We start from the raw sequence: 23,258 nt of genomic DNA, 5'->3' as shown, positions 1-23,258 counted from the left end.
ATGTTGATAATTAATAAATTACATCTAACATATTCTAAATACAGTAGGGAGAGATAATATATAATATGAAACTAAGGAGTAAAATGGAGGACACAAGGATTTAACCTTTCTTTAGAGATAGTTAAAAGTGGCGACTTTAACGCAATAGCTACATTAGAAAGGCTGGCGTTCCTGCTGCTGAATATGTTTCTCAGTTCAGAGGGGGTGGCATTACATCCTACATCATCGCTGTACTGCAATCTGCTCCTGACAGGACCATCCATCTGTTTAGCCTGAACAACTCTGCAGTTGCTTACGTGCTTATTCACAGATGTAAGTAGGAGGCTGACTGCAGGTTTTCTGACTTGCACTCAAATCCAAGCTAATGTGACACATTTGGAAGCATAGATGCACATGTTCTCCTTTAATTGGGAAATTTCTCCTTTGACTTTCAGAATAGTATAGAAGCAAAGACTGTGCTAAGCAGCCCTAGATTCTGAGCATATCTCATCCTACTTGAAGAAAACTGGACATATGACAAGGAAAGAAGGGCTTTCAAGAAGATGGGGCTTTCTCTAGAAGGGGTGAACAGCTGGCATCTTTTAAAGTTCCATGAGTAGCCTTGGCAAGAGATCAAAATCTTGAGAAGAGTCTGTGTGTTCAATATGGATTTCTTTGAATTATCCAAAAGTTTTAGTAATTATAATCCTCTTCTTTCTATATGATGTGAGAGACATCTTTTAACAGTCCCATGACAGTCTAGCTGTATTTACATGATAGTTTTGAACCATAAATTATTTTTATAAAATAAATGGTATTTTTTATGATTGGGAGTTTTAGTGGATATATCATAACTCAAAAACACTTCATTCATCCTTCTATTTTTAATCAAGACAGCTACTTGGCTATGTTGGACAGTGTGTGATATTGACAAAGGAAAAATACACTAAACATGTGTCAAGTCTTTCAAAAGTCTGAAACTATGAAGCAGCACTTAGCATGATTTATGATAATGCATTTTGTATTTGAAATTATTTTGACTGCTGTGGTAATTGCTTTACAAGGAAAAACTAGACTAGTCACTTCTCAGAACACTTATAGTTGAGACATATCACATTGCTACAGCTTTGAATGTGTCTCTTCTTTTAAACCAACTTGCTTTTTAACAGTTTAAAGGTCCAGCTACAATGTTACATACTATATAAATCTTCCCTTGAAACTCACAATATGAATGACTGAATTCTATCAGCTGTAGTCAGGTTTAATAACTTTAATTGAGTAGTAACTATGAATGTGCAGTTCCTAAAAGATTTCGTTAATACGTAACTACATGTATGACTATTCCATGGAAAAATATAGGAAGGAAAACAATCTCAAGAAGTGCTTACTGGGTAGAATTTTAGGTATCCACTAAATAAATGCAAGTTCCAGTAAAGCTTTATTGTAACTATATCCGGAGAGTTCAGTTTTAAATCCAGTGGCATTCTTATAACTGTATAATATTTTAAATTTTATTTTCCTTCCAAATAATTCCTGTGTAAACATGCACATGCAAATAAATAACAGAATTCAGTAAGAAAATGCAAGCTGCTAAAACTAAATCATATGAAAAGTGAGAGATGCACAATAAGATGAAGTAAATGAAACAGCATTCTGAATTTTATTAGCACTGAGAGTGTAGGCTTTGTCTTTTATGACAATTTTTTTTCATATTGATAAATGGGGGGAGGAATGCCAAAGAAATTCCCTTTGACAGGAAGAAAAGACACTACCCCCTTCCTATCAGCCTATTTTACATTAAGGGAGAATCTTATTTCAGAAGTTACTGTAATACAGGCACCAATCCTACTGTGGGCAGTAAATACTCTGCTGAGATACACTTTACTCTTTGCCAAAGGAAAGACAGATGGGAAAAGATATTCAACATCACACACACACACACACACACACACACACACACACACACACACACAGGATGCTTAATAAAGTTCATAAATGCAAGTATCATTGCTACCTTCTAGGAATAAATACTACTACCACATTTGGTTTAGGTCTAATATTGAAGATACTTAGAGGAAAAGTAAGAAATTATGACAACCGTAAATTCTATTTTAATAAAGCAGCTACAAAGAGACCAAGTAGGTAATCTTACATAGGTGATCAGTTCCAATGGGACACTTGGAAAAGTCCTGGAGGCTCAGAAGGCAGAAGAGTCTCAGAATTTTCACTACTTCAATTTCATTCCTTATGAAGCTTGTCAACTGAATTTCCTGTTAGCCACTCTAAAGCAATTTCTCATGCCTAAGCAGGAGCATTTCTACTATATATGTAAGTGAAAGACCAATTGTATATATGTTGATCTTCAACTAGGAGAGGTCAAGGAACCAAAAGGATTTTGCAAAAATTCTTGCATACAATTGTCTTAGATTTAACCAAAGTGTGAATGTGTGTGGGCCTGTGTATGTTTTTTTAATCTTCTGAGAATCACAGAAAGATATATTTTTAAGATTAAAACAATGTTTTTATCACAAGCAGTGAGTCATTTTTGAATAACTAAAATGAATTGCTAGTTTAGAGTATTCGTATGATTTTTATCATTAGCACTGCAATGTATCTATTTACCCTTCTTATCCCTACTAATGAAGATTTACACTATGAATGAATTAAAGATAAATAAGCTAATTCACACTCTGTATGAAATCCAATATTTCTGAAATACAGTGTTTTTCCCTTATTATAAATAATGAAGTGACCATTGGAATAACTCATGCACAGAAGTGTATATATCAAATTAATACATAATGGTAGTTGTTTACCATGGCATCTCATCGATTCAGGCCATCATGATTTAAATGTAATAATACTATGACTGAGTGAGAGGCCCAAATCTCAGTCCCAAAACAACATCAGAGAAAGGCCCAAGCTTCAGACCCAGAGCAGTGTCAACAGAGTCATGAACCTCAGACCCAGAGCAGCAGCATCAGAGGAAGGCATGAGTTTCAGGCCTGGAGAAGCATCAAGTGAGCCATGAGTCCCAGACCTGGGAGCAGTTGCAGAGGGAGGGCCCAGGAGATAGTAGTGATTGCCAGGTGAAATGACAGCAGCTGTTTCGAGCAATAACTTCTAGGAACTGTCACAAAAATTTCCTTTGGGAAAGAGCACCTGTGACCCAGTCATCATCCATTGCCATTTCTGGGTTGGAGATAGGATGCTACTAAATTGACTACTGGACCCTTAGCCCCATCTAAACCTCCAATGGGAGGAGAGTTCACCATAGCTGTATCACCACCTGCACCTCAAAGAGTGACCAATGAACATTGGGCCCACTTCCACCAGGAGGAGCATTCAAGGAAGCTCTGCTCTGCCTGAAGGAATGTTCAACGGAGCCACAACCACCAACTACACCAAATGGAGAAAGAGAGAACCCCTTTAGAATAAGCTTCACCTATACTGATTAGAGGAAATGATGTGTAGACAACAAGGTAAGAAGACACTCAACAATATAAAGAGCAATAGAGTAACACTAGAAACCAGTGGTGGATTTTTATTTTCCTTATTACATTTCAGCTACAACAGCAAGACCTATATGTCCCAACACAGGTGAAGTAGGAAAAAAAATGACATTTATGATGATGACTGAGGCCCTTAAAGAGAAAATGAAAAATTCCCTTAGAGAAATTGAGGAAAAGACAAATAAGAAATTGGAAGATACTGACAAATCCCTTAAAGAAACCCTAGAAAAAGCAATCAAACAAGTGAAGGAAGAAATTCACGACATGATATCTGAAATAGAGGCAATGAAGAAAACACAAACCTGTTTTAATATCTATAGTTTGGATTATAAGGAACTAATATCAAGCAAGGTTTGTAAGTTTACTGTTCACTTTTAGTAAGTTAAATTGTACTTTAATAGTCTGTCAAATTTGTTATTCCTAAGTCCACCAAATTTCCCAAATCGCATATATTGACAGTCCTAGCTAAGGCTATACATTCAATATTATTTTCTGTTGCATGCCTGCATGTGTGAATGTATGTATCTGTGTGTGGTTTATGTTTATGCTTGAATGGGTATGCTCCTATGCACATGGGTAAGAGTACATATGTGTGCACATACGTTTGGAAACAATAGGAAAACACTGGATATCTACCTTGATAAATCTCTACCCTGATTTTTGAGAAGGGGATCCTCACTGAACCTTGACCTAATTGTAGCATTAGGTTAACTGGTAAACAAGATCCATGGAATTCTCCTCTCTCTGTGTTCCTTTTCTAGTGCCAGGCTTAAAGAAATGTGTACTGTATGGCAAAAACATGCTTGCTGAACATCTTAACAGAAAGTTTCATACTTGCACAGCAGTCACTTTATGTACTGAGCCATCTCCACAGCTCCCAATGCCATTTCTTTTTCAAAGCCATCAAAAATACCAAACAAGATATGAAAAGCACAAACACAATAATCACAGGTTTATTTCTGTTTGACTCAGAATGTAAACTCCAATTAAGCTAAAAAATTCTGTTGTAGTAATTTGTATCAATTATTTTTAGCAATAATACTATCCTAGTTTATGAAGCATTTCTTCTAAATTCTAGTATTAATTCCTAAATTCCACATTTTCTTATTTTCTAATGTTCTGGTCCCTTCTCTAATAAGTAGCTCTCAGAATTGGTGTCTGACAATTGTAGAGGTGCATTTTATTTAGTTTTCAAAGTTTTAAATATTTTTTCATTTATTCCTTTCATTTTAAATAGATTATTGAGTTGTTTACATATTTTAGAGATCATCCATCTGTCAGATGTGGGGTTGGTGAAGATCTTTTCCTGTTCTGCAAGGGTTTTTTTGTTACATTGACAGTATTCCCTTGCCTTACAGAAGCTTTTCAGTTTCCATGGGAGAATTTTGGTGGTTACATATGTACATTTTCATGTCATCTGGAAAAGGGGCCTTTACAGACGCATGTAGAAATAGGATACAAAGGAAATTTCCCAGTCTACAAGGAAGGCCTCCACTAAGACTCCTGGCAGCAGTAGATGCATAGTCTGAGTGAGCCATCCTCTGGGAAAGTGGATTGGTGGCTACTTTGGTTGTCAACAAGGAGCCTTCATCCAGTGACTGATGGAGGCAGGTTCAGAGACCATAGCCAAACATTAGGTTGTCCTTGGGATTTCAGGGAGTCCTGCTGAAGAGAGTGAGGAAGGATTATTGTAGCCAGGGCATCACAGGAAAAGTCACAGAAATAGTTTGACTGACTCATGGAAAGTCACATATTCTGAAACAACAAATAGAGAGACTGCATTGGATAGATCCAGGTACTGTGGATATAATGTGACAGTTGGGTAGCTTGGTATATTTGTGGGACTCCTGACAATGAGAGCAGTGGCTGCCTCTGGTAATTTGCCTGGATCTAGGGAAGCTATTTCTCATGGTGGATTTCTTTGCCCAGCCTGAGTACAGGAGGAGGCACTTATTCTTATGGCAGCTGGGTATGCCATGGTTTGTTGAAGCCCTTGAGAGACCTGATTTTTTCTGAGTGAATATGGAGGATGGTTGGATTGGGAGACAGAGAGGAGAAATTGGAAGAGAGAAGGGTAAGATAGGAGATAGAGGAGGCTGCAGTCAGGTTGTAAAATAAATAAATTAATAAAATAATTAATAGGTTAAAGTATATTTTTTCATACAATATATCCAGATTACAGTTTCCCCTCCCTCTAATCTCCCCAGTTCCTCCCCATTTTCCCTCCTCTAAAGATTCATTCTCTTTCTGTCCTTCACTAGATTAGAACAGGCTTCTAAGACATAACTGCCAAATGATAAAATGAAGTAAATGAGATAAAGCAAAAGCCATGATATTGAATTTAGATAAGCCATTCCAATATAAGGAAATGAGTGTCAAGAAAAGACAAAAGAAAACTACTTGTTATTTTACTTAGGAGTCCCATAATCGCTAAAAGATATGATATATAGGCAGAATACCTGATGCTGACTTGGGTAACTCCTGTTCATTCTATGTAAGTCAGTTAAGTACTGAGCTGAACTCAAGAAAGCCAGTAACAGAGAGGGAGGACTGATGATCAAAGGGATTAAGACTGGGCTGGTTTAACCCCCAGAAACAGCTGACCAGACAAAGGTTAACTCTTGAATCCCAGGCATTAGCCTGGGAATCCAGCATGGGACTGATCAAGACCCCCTGAATCTGGGTGTCAGTGAGGAGGCCTAGGTAATCTATTGAGCCTTGGGCAGGAGATCAGTACCCATCCCAAGTATACACACGGACTTTGGACTCCCATAGAACAATGTGAGGTGCACTCTCACCCTGAACTCTTGGGGAAGGGTCTAGGCCCTACCCTATATGAAATGACAGACTATGGACACCCTCATGGAGGGCCTCACCCTCCCTGGGGGAATGAGGGGATAACGGGGGGGGTTGGGGGAGGGCACGGGAGGAGGGAAGGAAAGGGACCTGTACCCTTTTGGACAACCATGGCTTAAAATTAGAATTCACCATCAACACAGACTGGAAAACCTCACAAACTCTTGGAAACTGAACAATGCTCAATTGCATCACCCCAGAGTAAAGGAAGAAAGAAAAAAAGAAAGAAATAAAAGACTTCCTAGAATTCAATGAAAATGAAGGCAGAGCATACCCAAACCTTTGAGATACTTTGAAAGCAGTTATAAGAGGAAAATTCATAGAACTAATTGACCACATGAAGAAACTGGAGAATCGCCACACTAGAGAATTAACAGAACACCTTAAAGCTCTAGAGCAAAAAGAAGTAAACTCACCCAGGAGGATTAGATGCCAGGAAATAATCAAATTGAGAGCTGAAATCAATAAAGTAGAAACAAAACAATACAAGGAATCAATGATAGAAAGAGTTGGTTCTTTGTGAAAATAAACAAGATAGACAAACCTCTATCAAACCTCACCAAAAGACAGAGAGAGAACATGCTAGTTAACAAAATCAGAAATGAAAAAGGGGACATAACAGCAGACACTGTGGAAATCCAAACAATCGTCAGGTCATACTTTGAAAATCTGTACTCCACTAAATTGAAAATCTGAAGTAAATGGATAATTTTCTGGATAGATATCACTTACCAAAATTAAATCTAGAAGAGATAAATAATTTAAACAGATCTATATCACCTAAAGAAATAGAAGTAGTCATAAAAAGTCTTCCAACCAAGAAAAGTCCAGGGCCAGGGCTAATACCAATACCAATACTCTTCAAATTGTTCCACATAATAGAAGCAGAAAGATCACTGTCAAATTCTTTTTGAGGCTAAAATTACATTAGTAGCCAAACCACACAAAGACACAACCAAGACAGGGAAATACAGACCAAATCCCTCATGTTCACTGATGCAAAAATACTCAATGAAATACTGGCAAATTGAATCCAAGAACACATAAGAAAAAAATACACCATGATCAAGTAGGCTTCATCCCAGGGATACAGGGATGATTCAACATATGAAAATCCATCAAGGTTATCCACCATATAAAAAAATCTGAAAAAGAAAAACCACATGATCGTCTCACTAGATGCTGAAAAAGCCTTTGACAAAACCCAACACCCCTTCATGCTACAGGTCTGGGAGAGATCATGAATAATAGGAACATAGCTAAACATAATAAAAGCTATATACAGCAAACCAACAGCCAGCATGAAACTAAATGGGGAGAAACTGAAGCCGCACACCTTTCAACACCTGATTTTTGACAAAGAGGCTAAAATTATCTAATGGAAAAAAGAAAGCATCTTCAACAAATGGTGCCAGAGTAACTGGATGCTGGCATGTAAAAGATAACAGATAGATCCATATCTATCACCATGCACAAAACTTAAGTCCAAATGGATCAAAGATCTCAGCATCAATCCAGGCACACAGAATCTCTTAGAGGAGAAAGAGGGACGTAACTTTGTAGGAATTGGTACAGGACACTGCTTCCTAAACATAACACCAGTAGCACAGACACTGAGATTAACAATTAATAAATCGGACTTCCTGAAACTGAGGAGCTTCTCCAGGGCAAAGGACACCATAAACAAGACAAAATGACAGCCCACAGAATGGGAAAAGATATTCACAAACCGCACATCTGACAGACGGCTAATCTCCAAAATTACAAAGAACTCAAGAAGCAAGACTCCAGAACACCAATGTATCCAATTAAAAAATGGGGTACAGAACTAAATAGAGAATTCTCAATAGAGGGGTCCAAAATGGCCAAGAGACACCTGAAAAAGTGCCAACATCTTTAGTCATTAGGGAAATGCAAATCAAAACAACTCTTAGATACCATCTCACTCCTGTCAGAATGGCTAAAATCAAAAACTAATGACAGTTTATGCTGGAGAGGATGTGGAGAAAGGGGTACACTCCTCCACTGCTGGTTGGAATGCCAAATAGTGCAGCCACTTTGGAGATCAGTATGGAGATTCCTCAGAAAAATGGAAACCAGTCTACCACAAAGTCCAGCAATTTAACTCTTAGGCATGTACCCAAAAGATGTACTCGCATACAATATGGACACCTGCTTAACTATGTTCATAGCAGGATTATTTGTAATTGCTAGAACCTGGAAAGAACCTAGATGCTCCTTAAATGAAGAGTGGATAGAGAAAATGTATTACATTTACACAATGGAGTACTACTTAGCAGAAAAAAATGGAATCTTGAAATTTACAGGCAAATGGATGATGCTGGAAGAAACCATCCTGAGTGGTATGTACTCACTCATATATGAATTTTAGACATGGAGCAGAGCATTGCCAGCCCACAACCCCAACGTCAGAGAGTCTGGGCTTCAGGGAGAACCCTAAGAGAAATATGCATGGTAACCCAGAGAAGGGTTAGGGGATGTGATCTCCTAATTGGATGGGGGAAAGAAGTGGAGGGTAGAAGGACATGGGAGAAAGAGAGAGAAAGAGGAGGGGAGAGGAGGACAAGGGAGAGCAGGAAATTTGAGCCAGGGTAAGAATACAGGAGAAAAGGAAGGGAGATACCAGTAAAGAGGGAGCCAGTGTAAGTTTGAGGAGAGATTTGGCACTAGTGAGATCTTCACAGATCTACAAGAATGACACCAACTGGCATTACAGCTAACTTAAATGCCCTCCCATGATAATGAGAATAATGACTACTTTATATTCCATCATAGAACTCTCTTCCAATGGCTGATGGAGGCAGAGGCAGACACCCAGAGCTGTGAACTGAATTGAACTCCTGGAAACCAGTTGTAAAGGAGAGTGATGACCAAAGGAATCAAGATCAGACTGGCAAACCCACAGAGGCAGCTGACCTATACAAGTGGGAACACATGGACTCCAGACTGATGACTCAGGGGCCAGCAGGGGACTGATCCAGACATGGAACCTGGGTGACAGAGAGGAGGCCTTGGCAATCTGTGGAAACTGGGATTGTGAACAGTATTTATTCCTGGCATACCAAAGCACTCTGGGAACCCATGCCACGTGGAGGGATGCTCTCTCAGCCTGGACACATGAGGAAGAACCCTTCCCAGGATAATGTAACAGACCTTGAAAATCCCTCATAGAGGCCCTTGTCCTCCCTGGGGAGGCGAGGTGGGGTGGAGTGGGGGTGATGGGTTGACAAGTTTGGGGGATAAGAGAGGAGGGGAGTGAGAGGGAACTTAAAGTGACATAAGTAAAATGTTAAATAAAAATATATATGGAAAAAAACAGAAAAAAATTGTCTATAAAAGGAAACATTTGATGATGTACTTCATTTATACATTATAGATTTGACTGTTTATATATAGAAACAGGCTATCTTAACTAAAATTATCAAATATCCATCTGGTACCTAGGCAAAATTAATCTGGACTTAGTCTAAGCTTAGATAATCTCAGTTGATTTATTTCATTTTATAGTAATAAAATACTAAAACTATATTTTGTCTTATTTTAATTAGTGCAACATACCTTGACAAACTGAGTTTCTAGCTTTCCTAGATATTTTTAAAGAGATACTAAATATTTAACCTATAATTCTGTTAATTTTCCCCAGGCATATAGCAAACAATATGAAAAGGTCTATTCTACCTATAAATGTAAAAACATAATAAGCTACATTTGTGTGTGTGAAGAATAGTTAGTGAATGCTTTCTTAATCTCAAAAAGCATAAAAATGTAGATATTATTAGAGTATTAGGTGAATAATTTACTAGTCCAAATGAAAATATTTAAGTTAAGAGATACATTGCATTTTAAATTAGACTCTATATCAGTTTGGGTAACAGTAATGGACTAAACCAACACATGATAGAGATGAGTACAGATGTATCCTAAACAAAAAATTCTAGTTACTACCAATCTATTCTAAACCAACACATGCCAATGAATACAGATTTATCCTAAACCAACCCATGCTAGTGAATACAGATTTACACAAAATTTCCCAGTAGGAATACAATTACTAGTATATGTACCTCATAGTATAGTCATGAGTTTCTACAAAATTGCATCATAATTATATTAATTTTAATTGTGTTTATGGAGTAGAAAATTCCAGATTGTGTTTACCATGTGTAAGGAACAGATCTGGGCAAGTGTTTTATCCATCAACCTGAATGTTTACTAGTTCCTAGTAATCTGAATACTAAAAAGTTTTTCTATTAGAGTCCTTGAAATATATAATACGTTTTGTGAACAATTACCATTCTTTTATTTTATAAGATGTTAAACATTGTTTCTTTCATCCACCTCTATCACTGTGCCTCTTTCTAGCCCTTTCTTCATTCTTCCCCAACTTTGCAACACTATGTACTCTCAATGTCTGTGAGATTGTTGCTTTAATATTTCACATATATGTGAGAATATGAAGCATTTCTCTTTCTATGTTTCTTCTTTCACTTGACATAATGACCTCTACATGTATCCTGCAGATTGCCTAAGTTAGAATTTAATATTGCACTATGCACACAGACCATCATGTCATTATCCACTCATTCCTCAGTGTAAGGCTCAGCTGATTCCATAACGTGTTTATTGAGTTTTGGATAAATATAAGAATAAAGCTATCTTGTTAATTTTTTATTTAAAAGTTTTTTCATGAAATACATTTTGTTCATATCCTTTCCCTTTCCCAGCTCATCTCTTGGGATCTTCTTACTTTCCTACTCAACTGATCACATGCTATTTCTCTATCCTCTATTTCTCAAAAATAAATACACTAAAAATTAAAAGAAAAATACCATCGATATTATAAAATCATCCTTCCATATGAATTCCTGGTTGTATTTTAAATTGTTGTCTTTTTATAATAGTAATTCAAAACCGGATGAGACAATTGCTTGCAGTTTTGCTTTTCATTTTCCATTTAATTAATGATGATTTTTTTCTTTTTCATGTGTTATACACAGCCATTTGCAAATATTCGTTGCTAATATATATATAAATTCATGTAACTGGTCTTGGGAGATGAGTCAGTGGATAAAGCCCTTGTGATATAACCACAGCTATTATCAAATTCCAATCTACCAGGAACATTAAAGTTTATATTGGATAAGTTTAGTGCACAATAAAAGGAATTGGGATCTGTTTTGTTTGTTTGTTTTCTTGTTGGAAGGCATATTTTGGGTTACATAAATGCCATTCTTGCATGAAATGGTTTTGCTTATTAGGTTAAGGAATAAGGCCATTGCCAACACTCCCACTTACATGAAGTATTCAGGTAAATCTGTAGAGACAGAATATATTTTGATTTGTTCCAGTTTCCAAAGTGAGGATAGCAGTGAGCAGAAACTGCTGCATAGATAAGGATTTTGCTTAGGACCAATACAAATGTTTTCTGATTAGAACGAGGTAATGGCTGCACAATATTATTGATTTAATTAATGTCACTGGCTAATTTATGTTACAAGAATTTCTCTTCAATAAATTATACAATAAGCACAAACACACACACACACACACACACACACACACAAAGAAATGCTTTTGCTAAAAGAAGAATCCATGAGCTGACAAAATAATCTGTCTACCACGATGTTCCACCTAACACTTCTTCTGAATAAGGTACCAAGTATACAGATGAAGAATGGAAATATGGGCATTCTCATAGAAGTTTCTGAATCTATTGATTATGTTGGAATCTGCCATGAAACAGCTGGTTTGGTGAAATATTTGAAAGACATTTGAAGTCTTTTAGTAACAATTGAATGATAAATTCCAGTGCTGGTGCAAAGTTTCAGCGAGATATGTTTATGCTCTGAATAAGCAGTCAGTAGATGATGACTTTCTCCCAAATTCAGAATTCATACGTTAGGAAATCAAATAGCAGAAAAAAATCAATGGTACTATTTGCAAAAGATCTTATTGAACAACTAGTATGTCTGGTGGTCTGGATGTGGTCAAAGAAAAGAATGCACTTAAACAAGATACAGCATTAATTTTATTTAACTGAAAGTATATATTCTCAATCACTTTATGCTTCTTATGCTCCAAAATCAACAAATTATTGAGATTCTGAATACGTGGCTATCTGGGGAGAAACTGAATTGCTAATCCTCAAGGGATGTAAAGGGGAATGTGGATGATGTATGGGAAAATATATAGCATATGTCTCTCTCATTATTATACTATCTTATGGTTAAGGTTGTTGGAAATGGTCTGGAATCACTAGTGATGAAGGTTTGCATTATTCCACTAGGTAGGAACTATGACTGTTCATGGAGCTTAGTGAAAGCAAAGACAGTAGAAAATGTAATTATAAAGGAGACTTATGGCTATATGCCCATTTTCAAATTGAATACTATAAGTTAAGACTATAAATGATCATTACAAAACTTTCTGACCAAAAGCAAATTCAGGAAGAAAATGTTTATTTGGATTTTACCTTCAGGACACAATGTATCACTGAAAAAAATCTGAGCTGAATCTCAAGGAAGAAAGCAATATTCAGAAGGTATTGTAAAACACTGCATTCTAGCTCATTCATCGGCTCATGTTTTGTTAGTTTTCTTGTATAAATCAGAGCCAAATACTTAGGAATGGTATAGTTCAAATAAAAATCAAAACAATTACCTCAGACACGTCCACAGGTTTCTCTGATCTAGACAGTTGTTTCTACAGTGTCCTAGTCTATGTCAGGTTGACAAATAAAATCAACCAGGACAGATGTACTAAATATTCTTTGGGCTTATAGTTTAACTTAATTAATTTATTAGGATACTCTCCCATATTAAGTATGTGCATTTACATGTATTATGGTCTGTAAGATATATCTCTGTGTATAATATATTCATAAAATATATGTACAATTGTACAATGTGTAATGCACACATATCTTCCCACAGTTAGGATATATATGAGTCTGTGTATATGTGTGTCTATGTGTGTCTAAAATGTACTAATTTCTTGGAGGATTTTAATGCATCTATGCTAAGGATTTTGACAACAAGGAAACATTTATACCTTCTTCCCTATATGTTCAAAAACATAGTTTTCATCTATGCATTTTTTTTGTTTTTACGAGACAGGGTTTCTCTGTATTGTTTTGGAGGCTATCGGTCCAGCCTGGCTTCGAATTCACAGAGATCCGCCTGCCTCTGCCTCCCGAGTGCTGGGATTAAAGGCGTGCACCACCACCGTCCGGCCTCATGTATGCATTTTTATTCAGGAAGTTTTACTGAGGCTTTTATTTAGGCAAATTTTTTTTTTTTAGTTTTACGAGACAGGGTTTCTCTGTATTGTTTTTGAGGCTGTCGGTCCAGCCCGGTCTCAAACTCCCCGAGATCCAATTGCCTCTGCCTCCCGAGTGCTGGGATTAAAGGCGTGCGCCACCACCGCCCGGCTATTTAGGCATTTTTTAAAGAGTAGCTTTTCTAGTTTTCCTGCATATCTAGTGGATTAATACAATGGTCCTGATATGTAAAAATGTTATATAGGATTCTGAGTGACCAGTGAAGTTGAAGGAGCTGTTGCTACCACTCTATGCAGCAGTAATAGAAGCCATATTTCAGAGTTCACAAAGATATAAGAGATATTATGTTGTTCCCTACAGTCTAGATAGCATAGTTGTTTATTTCTTTCACTAAGAAACAAATTCTATTCATGTCAAACTCACTATTATGCAGGTTAATTCTATTCTACTTTTATAATTGTGTCACCTTTTCATAAAATGCTGCCATATTCATCCAGATTATTTTTAAATAAAATTAGCTTTTGTCTGGATAAAGGTGTAAGAGGCACCAGTGCAGGCTTCAATGACTTTATTCAATGATCAGCTTTCTATATAGTTCTCCATTTAGCCCTTGTCGGATAGCAGCACCCTGTGTTTAGTTCTGTATTGATTCTTTTGTGTCAGAACTTAAGCCTTGTCTATTAAGGAGTACAGGCGATGGGGGATAGAAGGAGATAGAGAATGAGAAAGCTTTCATCCTGTGAATTAAGATAAGATGAAGCCCAATTTTCTTATCTTGAAAGGTGTCCCAAAATAAAAAAAAAAATGATGCTGGCAGTAAGTTTTATTTTAACAAAGTAGAAAAATCAATATCACATCTAAGTTTGAAAATTGGACAACATAAGGGATTTGAGTCTTTTCCTTAGTGTTAATGTAATAAAGATTTCCCTTGTTCCTACAACTATTTTAGACAAATGACATCCACTCTTGAAATCTTAGTGTATCTTTTACATTGCTTAGCTCAAAGTCTGAAAGTTAAAAGCTTTTTAAAAGAGATTTACATGCCCTTCAAGTTTGTATATATGATTTTATATTCTCTTCAGAAATTCATAAGTTATTTTATTTATTGGCTTGGTAAAATTTGAAGTTATCGTATTTTGATTTTATATTCCACTTTCTTTATATTCAATGATACAATTATATTTTCTGGTGAATTGACATTCATATACTCTATTCATGTTATCTCATTATTCCTATGCATTTTTTCATATTTTAGTTACATGATTTTATCAAATATGTAACTTGTAATGTTTAACTGATAAAGTTTTCTCACCATTTGACTTTTCTGAAGAATAAAAGCTTTCCTAAGTCAATTTTGATAGTATCAAATTTATTATTAAGTTTCACTTTTACCTACTGATTTGAATAAGTTTGACTCAGGTATCTATTATATATTATAGTGATACTTATATTAATGACTATTAATACTGTCCTCAAGATTACTCTTTTACAGAATTTTACTAGCTTTTTGATCATTTCATAAGAGTTCACTGCATCTACATCACTTCCACCCCTCTCTCTTCAAACTGTTCCATTTCCCTTGCTCCTAATCCATGATCTCTTCAATGTTTACTGGTTAATTAAAAAGGAAGAAATTCTGAATACTTCTTTTAAAAAAGATCTGCTCTTGCCCATATAATACCACACTAGGAACAATGCAGTAGCATTACAGTTTGCTCAAGTTCCCTAATCTTGACATGTGGAAAATTTTGGTCCTATACAAATCTTTTAAAATTGAAAAACAAATTTAATGGAGAATTTAAGTTAAATATGAGTAAAATTAATTTTGGGGAAAATAAAGGGCTACTTAAATATAAACTAGTTAAATAAAACCTACTAACTATGTATTTGAAAGCGTGCAGGTGGTGGCATCAGGAAAAAATATAATATTTCTTAGTCTCAAAAAATAAAATGTGTTTAAAGCAATTTTTAAATCTCTGTATAAAATCTGAATAAATCTAATGTGATGTGCTAAGTAAAACTTTGTTCATATATAGAGGATGAATGGAGAAATGCGCACTCTTGCCACAGTCCCTTCTACAAATTATTGGTATTTGAAACAGAATATGAACAGAGGTTTAAGAAATATGATGAACAACAAAACTTCTAGGGCTTGGAGATTAAAGTACTAAATATTGGAAAATGATTAAATAGGAAGATTATTTCTTCTACTGTTCACAGGAAGATTATATGATGACACACTCATAACCTGAAGCAGGAGTCAAAGCAATCAATATGAAGCATGTTTTGTCTTAAATGGCTTCCCATAGTTTGGTCTATAATTCATTATGTTTCTTCAATTAAACTAACTATTTATATGAATAATCAGGCTCCATAAAATGCCTGACCTTGTTTGAAATATAATTTTACAAGTTTTCACAACTCATCATGTGTGAGTCATTTGTTTTACCTTCTCTGGCAATGAATTTCATATTGGACAGGAAATCAGAACTATGGCAATGAGGCTATGCACACATTGTGAAAGAAACAAAGTAAAGAATAGTGATTCTGCCTTAAACAAACTGCTGCTTCCTGGGTGCACCCAGACCCAGCCATTTCTCTTTTTACCCCATCCCATGTGCTCTGTTTGTATGACAATCATTTGCAAACATATCAATTTCTTCATTATACCAAAGGTCTCAAAATAATCCATCATTGTTTTTTCTTATCGTTTATCCATCTGGTGCCCATAAAGCTGCATTCAAAAGTACCTAAGTTAAGCAGATTTAATCACATAATTCTGAGATTAAGTTTATAGGGCTCATATACTGGTAATGTCTTATCTCAGCAAACAACAACAGTAAAGCCAGCTCAAGAAATGAGTCTGGAGATCTCACCTCACTAATTAGAGGAGTTTGATAAAATTTAGAGAATCAAGGTTTTCTGTTAGACAATTGTTTGCAGGAGCTGTTATTTATCCTTTAAGAATTTTCATCCTTTGTGTCCCAAACTTGTAGTGTAGGCTCGCTCAAGTCTTCATTCCAAACACTGGGGTTTCAAGAAAGTGATGCTCCATCTTTAACTTAAGCAAACATCTTTTAAGCAGTGAAGGAATGAGGCTTTCTTCATTCTTTTAAAAGGGAAAGTGACATTTGGTGCCATGCCAGGCTTTAAAGGGTCCTTGTGCCTTCCATAGAGAACTGTGGGAGTCAACAAGAAGGAATCTCTTGAAATCCTGATTTCACAGAAAGAAAGGGGGGAGGGAGGAAGAGAGAGAGACAAAGTAAGAGTGAGATAGAGAGAGAAAGAGGGAGAGAAACTGAGGAGAGAGGGAGAGAGATTAAGATTAAATACTAATCTAGAAATTGATAAGTAAAATGTACCCATTTTAATGCATTTGAAATCAATAGACAGAGGAAATATTTCCTGAACATGGTTTTTAATGTTGTGACACTGCTTCGTATCTTACAGACTGCCATCTTCTAAAAATGATCTCCATCTAAGAAGTTGTCATTTAATAATGACATGGAAAGAGAATATATATTAATAAAATAGCTTATTTTTAAGTTTAAGAACACAAATAATCAATTATGCAACCAGATTTTTTCTTTGTGCAGCCAGCTCTCAAATAATGACATGGATATTTCTTACTAATTATGAAAATTCGTCCTGTAGTTTAGGCTTGTTCCTAACCAGCTCTTATAATTTAAATTAACTCATTTATATTAAACTATGTTCTATCATGTGGTGTTACCTCTCTTCCAACTTGCACATCCTGTGTCTCCTGTTGTCTGCTGCATGCTTAGTAAACAAGAAAGAGTCCTAACCACACATTGTCAGTGAGGAGGCTGGTTCGGTTCAATTACCTGTCTCGGACTCTATGTCTGTCTGTCTGTCTGTCTGTCTGTCTGTCTATCTATCTATTTATCGATCTATCATGTATATCTAACTCTATCTCTTGGTTTTTTTGAGACAGTGTTTCTCTATGAAAGATCCTTGGCTGTCCTGGAACTCAATTTGTAGACCAGGCTAGCCTCAAACTCACTGAGATCCCAAGTGTTGGGATTAAATTCAAGTGCCACCACATCTCTGACAAGCAGAGCTCATTTCCAAGTGTTTATCTACCAACACTGCTCCTTTTTGGGTTTTGGTCAAAGTTTTCACTAGTCTAATGGAACTTACTTTCTCTCCAAATCCAGCAACAACCATATGTATATTAAACAGTTATCATTTACCTAAGAAAGTGGTAACTTAGGAAATTCTTCCATAAGAAAGAACAAAAGAAAGAGGAGGAATGTTGGTGTGTGTACTGAGAGATCTAGACTCCAATTTGGGTTTTGAATGTTCCTACAGATCATGTATGTAAGACTAAGTCCCAAGCTTGGTGCCATTTGAACTAATGGAATCTCTGAGAGGGTAAGACATCTAGACAGACTTGTGACCACTGAAGACATGCAATAGTAAAAGATTGTGGGAAACTGGATCCATCCCATCACTCCTGTTTGATTCCAGGCCATGTTGTAAACATTTTCCTATATCATACTTCCAACTATGATGTGTTGTTTCCTAGGTTACTAAGGCAGTAGAATAAACTACATTAGACTATCAACCAGAATCAATTATTTTCTATTAAGATTTTAATTATTTATGGTTTTGTTACAGTGATGAGAATCAAAGTGACATAATGTAAAATTTTCTTTTGCCTAACTGTTACTCTATTTACATTATAATAACAAGATACCACAGATCTACAAATCAAAAACCAGCTTTTTGTTTGATTGTTTAATTCATTCTTTTCTCACAGTGATGGAGTATGAGAAACTAAGATCAAGCAGCATGTCATTGTGAGTTAACAGTCACTGACTGCTTTCTTGGTAATACTATGTTGCTTCATAATGTAGGGGAAAACAATGTTGAAATTTATATTATATGAAAGATAGATGACAATGAATCACTTCATAGCTTCTTATAAGGATTTCATCTTGATCCTTCTTACTATCATTATGGCAGTTAAGTTTTAACACGTAATTTGGAGGACATGTTCAGATAATGACACTAATTACTTGCTCTAGTGGCATATTCAATACCTGACAAATCACTTGCAATCTATTATTCTGTTAAGAAAAGGACAAGGTGTGGTGCTATTCTAATGGTTCCAGGCTAGAAAAAGATAAATCTTTATTATTTAAGATTAAATCCATATGACCTAAACTAACAAGTCACCAAATCTTTCTCTCTGTCATTAGTTTTTCCTATGCTTATTGAATAACAGTTAAAATCCTTCTTATTCTACAACTTATTCTTGCCACTGGTGTAATTGACTTAATCATCATCAAAGACGTGGCTATTATTGCAATGCTTTCATTTTTTTAAAGACATAAAACCTATTGATTCTCTCCTCTACTACACTTCAGGAAAATCCCTTTTAAGTCCACAGCAGTAGCTCATATTAGTTGAGACATTGTCCCCTATAAAATTAAGTTCTCATATAGGAAGTTCCACCACAAAGGTTTCTACTTTCATTTTATCTTCAGTACTTATAATCTCTTTCTTAGAATTAATTTTGTGATTTTCCCCTTTTTCCAAATTCTCTCAGTCACTTTCCAGTGCTCACAATACAGTCTGCTATAGTGACATGTATACAATAAGCATGTGAAGTTGTCTGACTCCGGGATCATTCATTTATTCATTGTTTATTCATCAATATTACAAGTTTCTGTGCAAAAGAGCATGGATTAATAAATAAAACTGAAATTGTTCACTCATGGTCTAGGAAAGGTCAAGGAAATAGACTTTTTGATGCATACTTACAGAAACAGTGCTGTGATGATACAGAGAAATAAATAACATGAACTGTAGATTCAAAGGATTTCCATCTTGCTGGGATTAAGGAAAAATTCCAATAAGTGGTTCCTGATGGTATAAATTACAAATAATAAACCCAAATTAGTGGGTCATTAGTAAAATCTGAGCTGATGCAGCAGGCTATATGCAGAAAACAATATCCAGTTCAGTGTTTCAGGATTAGGAGTTGAGTAAATGCTAAAATTATGCAATAAAATAATGGCTTCTTGGAGTATACTAAAGGATTAGGTTTCAGCTTTTCCACAATTTGATATTACATGTTCGTTTTCCATTTTTAATCATTTTACAAGATAATTTCTTAGAAGCAGCTTTACAAATTTAGTCTTCTACTTCCAATATAAGATGTTCTTGCTATACTTAAGAATGTCGTTCAGCTGGAACTAGATTAATATATGTACCCACTCATAAGTGAATATTAGACACAAAACAAAGGACAACCATCCTACACGCCCAAACCTCACAGAACCTAGAGGACACTAAGAGAGACATATAGATCTGACTAGGAGGGGAAATTTATAAGATCTCCTGAGTAAATTGAGAGTGTGGGAGGGCAGAGGGAGAGTAGAAGGGGAGAGGTGAGCAAGGAAGGGGGAGTGGGGCAAAATGGCCAAAAACCACAATGTATGTCCACTATAGAAGGTGTGACTTGAGATAGCTCCACTCCCACCATCTGGATGGGACTTCTGGCTGACTTGGTCTATTTAAGATCTGTACAGGTAACCACAGCTTCTGTGACTTTATGCATATAACAGCCATGTTATGTCTAGCAGATAGCATTTCTTGCAATCCTCCTATCATCCAGTTCTTGCTTTCTTCATCTTCTTTTTCCTTAATTTTTCTTGAACCTTGGTGAGATTTCGGTATTGATAAAGACGTTTATTTTAAGGCTAACAAGTAACTCACCTTGCATTCATATGAACATAGCCTAAGAATTTATTTAGTTAATTTCAATTCTGTGAGAGCCCGCAGTGACTCTATTCCCTCTTAACTTAAGGTCAGAGAATTCAAGATTGTTCTATTTTTTTAACATGAAAGAACAAATGATAGTTTTATTAAACTACTAAATGCTTGCACATAATACATAAACTGCCAAGATTTTTGATAAGTGCAATACCATTTCCAAATATGCATAGTATAACTTTAAAAATTACATCATTTAGAATCGTGATGGAAAACATTAACTTGGAAGGGATTACACCAGTGTACATTTACTGTCTATAACAAAACTGGGTCCCTGGTAGATATTTCAGCATAAGGATGGTTCTTCTACAGCCTGATCACCTTCTGTGACAGCTTTGACACATTTGGCCATTGTCTGTGAGGCTCTACTGATTGAATCTGTCATATGTAAGTCTTTTATAATTAGCTGAGGTGGGATAAGTGGGTCGGCAAGAAGTTCCTGGTTCATTAGCTTTGCAAGTTCAGTTGCTTGCTGAAAGTAATTAGCTTATTCAACATCATCATATCGAACAAGATTAGGAGAAACCTCTTCTAGACGGTTCTTCACTTGATCCAGAATATCATATACCTACAATCTCTGAGAGAGCTCTTATGATTTTCCAGTCTTCTCTTGCCAAGCCAGGAGTTGTCATGGTGACTTTGGTTTGCTGGGCTCTACCCTCAGTATTGACATTAACTAGCAGACTTTTCTGTGTAAGCAGCCCCCGGGAGAATAACATCAGCTATGGGAGCACCCACGTCACCATGATGGCCTTGGTAAATAATGAAACAATCCTTTGGCAAGTCCTGTCATGTAATACAACCTCCACATGCTCCCAGGAGAAACACAGCTTTGGGAGGGTTCTTCCTAATTGCATCTATCCCAGGTTTATAGCCAAAGTCCAAAGCAGCTACCTGGCTTGCAATCCTATGCGGGATATTCATAACTTTCCAGTCTCTAGAAACACTGCTTGTCACCTGAATTATCTGTGCAATGTTGGAAATGGCTGCAAGAATTGCTGCTTCATCGTTTCTTTGAAGTGCAGAACTACCTAAAACCAACATTTTTTTTTAACTTCCTTTAAGACCTGGCTGAAAAGATGGCTCCCTGATGCAATGCCTTGGAGGATTTTAGGAGAGTCTGAACTACCTATGAGGGCCAATTTTAAGTCATTTTGAAACCAGATTTTTCGAATTCTAGCATTAAATAGCAGGGCCTCAAAACGTGGATTTGTGCCAGTGAGAAGAACAACATCTGCCTCTTCCACACCAGCAATCGTCATATTGAGAACATAATTGGAGCGTAAATCTGTGCCAGCTCCTTCAGTCGGGAAGATCTCTTCAGTGCATAAGTTGTCAGAGTCCACTTTATTAAGCAAATCTTTTAGAGCTACTAAGGCTTCAGTGTTCACCAAGCCACCTGCAATCGCAGTCACATCCTTGCCTTGGAAGCTCTGTAACATTCTAGCTACATGAGAGAGTGCATCTTCCCAGGAGGTATAAGTTAAAAGCCCCTTTTCATTTCTGACAATAGGCTTAGTTAGTCTTTGACATTTTAGTCCATCACAGGCAAATCTGGTTTTATCAGAGATCCATTCTTCATTAATATCTTCATGTATTCTTGGCAAAAACCTCATTACCTTTTCAGTCCTTGTGCTAATCACAGTGCTACTCCCCACTGCATCCGTTACATCAATGAACTCTGTCTTTCTTGTTTCCCAAGGCCGGGCAATAAAGGCATAAGGGTTAGAGGCTAGGGCACCTACAGGGCAGATATCAGTGACATTCCCAGGTAATTCAGACATGAACATCTTTTCAATGTACATGCCAACTTGCATGTCATTTCCTCTTCCCATTGTGCCCAAATCATGAACTCCTGCAATCTCACTTGCAAACCTGATGCATTGAGAATACTGTACACATTTACTCATGATAGCATTTACCAATGGTCCAATGCTCTTTCCTCCACAGCATGTTTCCCCTCAAGAAACCGGCTACTGTCGCTTCCAAACTTCATGGACTGGTCCTTAACTAGAATACGAGATAGTCAATCTAATGCTGCTGGCTGTCTTAGAATTTTCCGAGTTAGTCAGGATATTCCAGCCTTTTATAAGATGCGTAGTACAAGCAGCTACAGCCTTCTGAGCTTTCTCAATTTCCATCAGGCACATCCTGCCGTTTCCAGTAACAGACAACCTTTCCTGGTAACAGAACCGAGGGATCTGCATGCCAACCTACTCACAAGCCTGCAAGGCAGTGGTTCCTGTTTCCACCATGACAGGTTGACCATCAACAAATACTTGCTGCTGTGCCAGTTGTTTAGGAGACTTAGGAAGGCATATTAAAGCCCTTTTTACAGGTACTCTTAACATGATGACTTTTCTCCGGAGCCCACTAGGCTGCTCCGCTGACCGGTCCGGATCTGTCTGATCCATCAGGCTGCTAAGTCAATATCTTAAGATTGTGGTCAGAGATGTGGTCACTAGATGTTTTTCTCCTCAAGGCCAAATAACAATATGCTTGGCAAAAGGTTTGGTTACTAGGTGTTTTGAGAATTAAGGAGGTGATTACATTTGATTATTCCTTGAACCAAGGTAAGCCTTTCTCCCTGCCTTCTTTTCCTTTTTTCCCTCTGTGTGTAAAAGGGCTTTAAGAAATAAATTTGAGGCTGCTGCAGTAATCACTGAGAGCCTTTAACTTTCTTAATCCTGACTCTCCACTTCAGGTACTGCTCCACAGGTAAACTGTCCCTGACAAATTATATTTTCTTGTTTTTCAAACTGTCCTAACTAATGAAGCACCGTGACTCACATAGCTTTACCAGTCTT

General features: G+C 36.5%; 1 pseudogene; it reads right to left on the bottom strand.

Annotated features, from left to right (window-relative positions):
- Positions 1-20,737: 20,737 nt before the first annotated feature.
- LOC101844524 lies at positions 20,738-22,805 on the bottom strand (annotated as a pseudogene).
- Between the last annotated feature and the right edge of the window lie 453 nt (positions 22,806-23,258).

This window comes from Mesocricetus auratus, unplaced genomic scaffold, assembly GCF_017639785.1.
Source record: "Mesocricetus auratus isolate SY011 unplaced genomic scaffold, BCM_Maur_2.0 Super-Scaffold_6730, whole genome shotgun sequence".
NCBI lineage: Eukaryota > Metazoa > Chordata > Mammalia > Rodentia > Cricetidae > Mesocricetus > Mesocricetus auratus.
This window is presented reverse-complemented; position numbering and strand designations above follow the sequence as displayed.